This window comes from Prunus dulcis, chromosome 3 (assembly GCF_902201215.1).
Source record: "Prunus dulcis chromosome 3, ALMONDv2, whole genome shotgun sequence".
Classification (NCBI taxonomy): domain Eukaryota; kingdom Viridiplantae; phylum Streptophyta; class Magnoliopsida; order Rosales; family Rosaceae; genus Prunus; species Prunus dulcis.
Window position 1 is genome coordinate 11,295,073 of NC_047652.1, and position 8,238 is coordinate 11,303,310.

Below are 8,238 nucleotides of genomic sequence, written 5' to 3' on the forward strand. Positions count from 1 at the left end.
CATTTGATATCAACAAAAATGTCCTCATCAAGTCCAAATCGCTATCCGTTTCTAGAAAACAACTCGGATAACTGGGCACCGAATACCGTAATGTGAAACAACCCAACTGCAAACCCCTAAACCTCAGACACAAAGTCTTCAAAATATCAACCATGGATGACTCTGATGAAACTGAAAACATGATGGTTTCCGACTTATATGTGCACTTGGCAATGACACACACCTCCATTAGCCTTGAAAATGCAAACAAAACAACAAACAAAAACAGAAAACAATTAAAATCACTAAATAATGTACATGAGCAGTTGTAACATTCCAATAGAAATCCAAATATTAGTATGAAATCGAATTATGAAACAAGAAACTGCACTGCAGTTTATAGTCAAAAACTGAAATAACAGAAACAACATTGCACTTTATGTGATAACATACCCTTAAATTTGAATAGAAACCAAAAGAAAACCATGTTCAAAGTACTAAAACTTAGATAAAAACACATTTAACTCCATGAGCAGTTGTAACATTGCCTTTATGAAACTCCAACAAACAGATGCAGTTTATAACAGAGGAGGCAAAACAAATCGAATAGAAACCAAAAGGAAACCACGTTAAAAGTACTAAAACTAATATCAAAACACATTTAACTCCATGAGCAGTTGTAACATTGCCTTTATGAAACCAGAAACTGCAATGCAGCTTCTGCCAACACTCCAACAAACAGATGCAGTTTATAACAGAGGAGGCAAAACAAATAGAATAGAAACCAAAAGGAAACCACGTTAAAAGTACTAAAACTAATATCAAAACACATTTAACTCCATGAGCAGTTGTAACATTGCCTTTATGAAACCAGAAACTGCAATGCAGTTTCTGCCAACACTCCAACAAACAGATGCAGTTTATAACAGAGGAGGCAAAAAAAATCGAGCCACAAAACTGAGCCACAAGATCGCGCCACAAAATCGAGCCACAAAACTGAGCTCGAAAAACCCAAAACTGACAGATTCGGCATGATAATCGAACGAAAGATTATCCAATTAGAAGGAAACAAACAAACTGCACTGAATTTTGGAACAGGATGCGGCATGATAATCGAACGAAAAAGATTCGGCATGATAATCGAACAAAAAAACTGACAGATTCGGCATGATAATCGAACGAAAAAGGAAGAAATAAAAGGAAAACCAACCAGAAAATTGAGCTCCAACGGCTAGAACGAAAACGAAAAAGAACGAAATCAGCCTGCCAAACGAACGAAATTTGCCTGCCAAACGAACGAAATCTGCTGCCAAACAAACGAGGACGAAAACGAAACAGAGAAGAACAGGAACTCGCGCCTTGTTTAAACATTCAGGGGCAAAAGCGTCATTTACTTTGTAGGTTTACAAATGGGCCAGGCTTTTTAAGAAGAAGGGTAGAATTGTCTTATCAGTTGTTATTTTTTACCTGGCCCAACGAATCTGGGCCTCTCTTTGGGCTAATCAAAATAGTAGTTTTTTCCTAGGTATTAAAACTAAAACCAAAATATCCAATATCTTACAAACTAATTAATAAAGTTAATTATGTCTAAAACCTAATTTTTCTCATATAATACTACTTTTACCATATTTGTATATCACATTCTCATACCACCTTATGTGGCAGATGAGGTAGATAATCACATCAATTAAAATTAATTTAACATTTTCTTTTCTTTTATAATTTATTAATACTTTTTAATTGATGTGACTATCCACTTCATCTGTATTTGATGCATTTATTGCTCTCACATTTTGAGCATTAATGGCTAAAAATATTCATAACCACATGCACAAAATCATAAAAACTCGACATTTTATGGTGGACATAATTAATATACATATAATCTACCTCGCCAAAAGGTAGGAAAAAAAGAAGGTATTTGAAATCTTCAGATTCAGGTTATAAAATTCCATGTGAATTTGGCCCAAATCCAATCCAGTTAATTAAGGTGGACACAAACAACTGAATTTGGGTTTAAGGATTCACATCCAAATCCACACCCCAAATCCTCCCATATTCAAATAGGCCCTAAATGTTGCTAAGAGCCCAAATTAAGTGTCAATGGTAAAAGTTGATCAATGAGTTTGTCATTGAGTCGCCCATTATAGATAAACATTATTGTAAGGAACATTTTAAAATTATAATTTTCAATATATCATAACATTTTGATAAAAAGAATAATGAAATCATAGTATATACAATTAAATATTTATAATATTTATGAAATATTTTTATTTATGATTTAATAAAACTACGAAATAATTATGTTGTATTTTAATATGTGATTAATTATGTAATAAATGTAGTTTGATGAAAAAAAATAAAAAAAACAATGATGTTACAATACACAAAAGGAAATAATTATTTAATTTTGGCATCTGTAAAAATGGAATATAGTTATCTTAGAAGCTCCTAAGCACGAATGAACATGTAGCTCAATTGGTAAGATGAGCTTGTTACTTCAAAATGGTCCTGGTTCAAATTCTACCATGTTAGGGCATAGTCTAAAAGAGGTGATGAAAAACTTTAATCTGAGCATAGATCAAAACAAATCACCTCAAATGACTTTTTATTCAAAATGGGCACGAGACTTATTCATGAACCTAAAAGGAAACGGAAGATGAGAGAGGGAGGAGTGACAATGACGCTTCTTCCTCCTCCCATATGTAGTGTTTTATTTGACACTAAGAGAAATGATTTTGTAAAACATTACTAGATGAGCGCTAAGGTACTTCCTTCATGATGGAATATCTTTCTGTTTTTGCTAAACATAAATAAAGAAATGAATGCTTCTCATTATCCAAGTAAGATACTAGCGCATATTTGGGTTGTGCTAGTTAATCAGGGTAATGTGTCAGCCATTTTACAACCAAGTTCAAATTCCCTTTCACATATATTAGAGTAATGTTTAGAATAATTTAGATTATTACTTGTATTAAAAATAAAAACAAAAAATTAGCATTTCAAATATGGTGACACGATATTGTCGGTAACAAATAAGTAGCACTCTTTTTAGTTAGTTGTAGTTAAAAGACTTGGGCAAAATAAATAGCAAGATTCAGGATAACATCTCCTCATTCCGGTCTTGTTTGGTGATTAGTATTGGATTGAATTGGATAATCTCTATATTAGAAATGAATTTTTTTTTTTACCAAGTTGAAGGTAGAAGATAGATTACTTATCAAGAAAACTTATCCCATCTAATCCCCACAAAATGGTAGGATAGCAACACCTTATGAATAATCCCTCATAATCCCCCAAAACATGAAAAGTCATTCATCTCTGCTTTCATTTCCTCTTTCAACCAAAGCCGGCCTTGGGTTTTCTAAGGCCCAGGGAAAATTTTCTCAAGTGTGCCCCTTTATACAAATTAAACACTAAAATTATTATTTTTAAATCAATTAATTAATTTTATTAAAATTATAAGAATTTACAAAAGATAAGGAAGAACATTTTGGGGCCTCATTAAAACCTTGTTTAGAGAAAACCCAATGGGACAAACTCCAAACGAAAGAAAAATAGTACCTCGCATTGTAAACATTGCATTCAAAAACAAAAAACCACATGTTTGAGTCTACATGCTTCCTCTCCAATCTCCGCAAGCATTTCTTGATTTCATCAATCTTCTTTTCATCCTCCACAATTAATCAAAGCAAACAATCATCACATGCACCTATAAAATAAAAATAGCAATAAAATCTCAACCACAAAACATCATTTAAAATGTCAATTATATTATCATATTTAATGTTTTCTAACATATTCTTTTCAATGCATAATATCACTAATCCATTTAGCCTATCTTGAGTCATGGTGGTCCTCAAGTAAGATTTCAGTAATTTTAATTTAGGAAAACTTCTTTCAGTAGATGCCACAATTACAGGTATAGTCAACAATACACTATAAGCAACCATTACACTAGGAAACATATCCACACTCTTTTCAAACTCAAGAATTTTAATGGATGTCCATGATTTATCTATTTCATATGCTTCTTTTTGTAACATCACTTGCAATACTTGTAATTCTGACAATAAGTCTCTTGCATCAACATCAGAAACATCACCATGTTTTAAAGCATTGATTTTTTAACAAAATATTTATTCAAAGATCCTCTTAAACTTTGAGCAATTTCTTCTTCTTTTTTCTTTCTTTGTCTTTTGAGATTTCCAGAAAGTTGTTTCTTAGGAAACATTTTTTAGTTTTCATAATAAACACAACACAATTAATAACAATAAAACTAATTAACAAAGAACGCTAAAACCTAGATTTTGAGCATCTTTTCTCCAAGTTGAAACTTCAAATTATAAAGAACGAGAATCCCAGCAAGGTTTTCTGTTGAATCAAATAATAAAGATGTGTATTACAATTTATAAATTTTATATATCTATATCTATCAATAAAGAAAAAAAGAAATTACCTTCAAAGAAAGGCACTGGTCTAGCTTTTGGATGATTTGTTTTCCAACTCTGTGTTGGAGAAGACGAGAATCAAAAATTAAAAAAAATATGAAAAAATTGATTGATTACGAACGTTTGAGAATGTCTGATACGTTAACAAGGGTTTTTTTTTCCCTTCTTCTTGTGGCCAAGAAGGTCTACTGATTTCCCTGTTATATATATATATATATATATATAACAAAATTCAGAGAATGATGAAACATTCAAAATACCAGAAAATGCCCTTGGTTAATACAAACATTAAGAATTAAAATGATTAATTAAATGAGGATAATACTGTAATTTTATATTTTTCATATTAAAAAAATTTAAAATAAAAAACAAAATCAAATAATGAGTCCTATTTTTATGGAACACAACTACCCATTAATTTTTGGAAAAAAAAAACCCATTATCTTTTTTAATTCTATAAATAAATAAATAAACCAATTGGGGCTATTATTGTATTATATAATTAATAATTGACTTTGCTCATCTTTCCTTGTAAGGAGAGAATCCTCATTTATGTGAATCACAGTTTGACACATATGAAAAATAATTTAAAAAACACAAAAAATCACAGTTTCACACTATTATTGGCAGAAATGTATTTTTTTCAATCCTCCCTAAAATTTGTATAAGGAATTAGTTTAGGGAGCCCATTATAGATATTCTAAACAAGGGACTAGCATGACAGGACCCGACCCAAATTCCACTTTGGAATATGTGTCGAACCCTGTGCGTGTCCAACACCTGGCAGGTATCGGGCACAATTGTCCAAAATACCCCTTCTTGCCCTAGTCCAAAAGCTGCTTTAGAGTTTGACTTCTACCGGAAAACCAGCAAAGTCTCCCATGAAAAAGGCTCAAACCTAGAAATCTACTTGCACAGTAAACGCAAATAATTTCCCAAGTGTTCAGCAAATTCAACTTAACAAAACTGACCAAAACAAACCAATCAATAAACTTGCGGCTGCACCTAGATTAGCCTAGGTTACCTACGTACCCTTACTGAGGGATCAAGCCACACGTAGTTCTTTATACAAGAAAACAAGGTTCAACCCATAAGTAAGCACACAAATTAAATATTCCTTTACCCTTTCCTTAAACCAAAAACTTCAAACTCTAATCAATCCGCTAAAACTTAAGCAAAAGATATTGATTTCAGAATAATCTTCCACCCATCACATATGTGCAGTTACAAATACATACATACATATATATATATATATATAATAGCTCATTACCGATAAGTAAGAAAATTAGGAAATTATTAAAATAACATTGGCCATGTGAAACCTTAATGTCAATATCAACGGTTTGAATAAAACATGCTTCAATTTTCCACATGTAAAAACAAACTCATCATTTAGGAAAATAGTTGTGAATTGTATAAAATCCGTAAATCTTAGAAAACTCTCAATTCTTGTCTCATAAATCTAAAAATATGTATTAAAACTTTCACCAATAAGTACCAAGATAAAATTATCAATTTTTGGTTAAATCATCCCAAAACTCAGATACTTTCCACCTAGGCGTCCCCAATAATAATCCGTCAATTCTAATAATATTCCGTCAATTCCAAATACCATATTTGTTACATCCTCGTAGAACTCAAGGGACACTTGGTCAGCTGAGAACGCATATCCTCGTAGAACTCGGAGAACACGTAGTCAGCCCAAGAACGCATATCCTCACAGAACTCGGGGGACACATAGTAAACCCGAGAACGCATATCCGTGCAGAACTAGGGGGACACATAGTCAACCTGAAAATGCATATCCTCGCAGAATCGGGTGATCAGCCCGAAATGCATATCTGTCAAATCTCCTCGCAGGACGCAGGAAGTTATAATCAACCTGAAAACCCAAATCTCGCCCCACACAATTTAGGCATCCCCAAGATTCGTGGGACATTGTCATAAATGATTAGACTATTCTGCAGGCAACTGGGGTGTACTCCTGTGGGGAATTTGAAAACCATTTTTCCGAAATCCATTTCTCAACTTTCCAAAAATCAATTCGTAAATAGATAACCCAAAAATCCCCTTTTTAAAATGAGATCAATTTCAACATTCCTTAACTTGAATTTGACCATGCGTAATCTTTCAAAACAATTCTCAAACTACATTCAAATAGGTACAATATACCAATCAACAAAACAGAATTCATAACCCTTATTATTCACTTTCAAGGCAACCTTTTAAAACCCAGATAAGTATCCAATGTACCCATAATCCAAACACATAAACATATATATGAATGTAAACATATAATCGACATTTAATTAGATCCTTATTGACACCAAACCCCTCTATCAAGCCATAAGTGAATTATAATAACAATCATCAAAATAACGATGATAATAATAATAATAATAATAATAATATATTTTTGACACAATTTGGGCCATTAGATTACTCCACTTTTAATGGTTGAGATTAAATCAAACATGACAAATAGTTTTAATGTTTTAAATAAACAATCATTAATTTTATTTTCTCTCTCATAAAAATAAAATAAAATAATTTTCTCTCTCCTCCATTTTTTCTTGGAAACGTAATCTCTTTTCTTGATAGTATCCTTTTTTACTTGGTACTCTAATCTCTCTTCTTTCTCACTTATCAAAAAAAAAACCTCCATCTCTCTCTCTCTCTCTCTCTCTCTCTCTCTCTCTCTCTCTCTCTCCAGTAACTGCAAACAGACCATATGAATTCTCCAGTAACTGAAAAAATTAGGGACATCCTAGTTTGTTTCCATGAAATAGTTCCAACACTTCGTTTTCTGGTTTTTCAATCTGGCACATTACTCTCGAAACTCTTGACTGACTATTGATTGGATAATGTATGTACTAAGATTTATCAGACTTAATTGAATCTCTCTCTACCTCTATCCCCTCCTTTTTATGTGCTTCCGTGGAAATATCTCATTATTTAGAATTGGTTCAAGTGGATATATGTATAGTTTCCATGTGTTACTGCGGCCTGCTATGCCAATATGCTTGAAATCATTGGTAGCCATAGCCTAAACTCTGCAGATTTGGTAACTAGGCGACAATGAGTGATTTTGATCATGCTCATGCCAGACAGATTATACTTGATTTTGATCTTCACCGTTCAAATGCAGATCTCAATAAATAGGAATGATTCTCAGCTCTATAACGACAGATGGAGGTTTTTTTTCTGGTCCCAGGAAAGAGAGAGAAAGGTATGCGTGAGAAAGAAGAGAGATTAGAGTACCAAGTAAAAAAGGATACTATCAAGAAAAGAGATTATCTTTCTAAGAAAAAAGGGAGGAGAGAGAAAATTATTTTATTAAATAAAATTAATGATTGTTTATTTAAAACATTAAAACTATTTGTTATGTCTGATTTAATCTCATCCATTAAAAGTGGAGTAATCTAATGGCCCAAAAATTGTGTCAAAACTTGTGTCAAAAATATGGTGCCACGGATCCGCCCCTATATATATATATATATATATATAAACGAAAAGTCTCGTGTCACATGATAAAGACCGAAACCGAACCGATAACACGTTTGTATAACCTCATTAACCAAAATATCAATTATCAAATAAGTCAGTTTCCCATCAATATCACCAGCACACCCTAAATCATAACGCCATAACAAAACCAAGTTTTCAATAATATGCCATAACCACAATTCAAAATCTCACGTATATATCATTGGCGAACAATTCCAGTAATACTATTCGGTACTGTAAGGCCACAATTAAAACATACACCCAAACACATAATTCCTAGAAACCTTAACGTGTA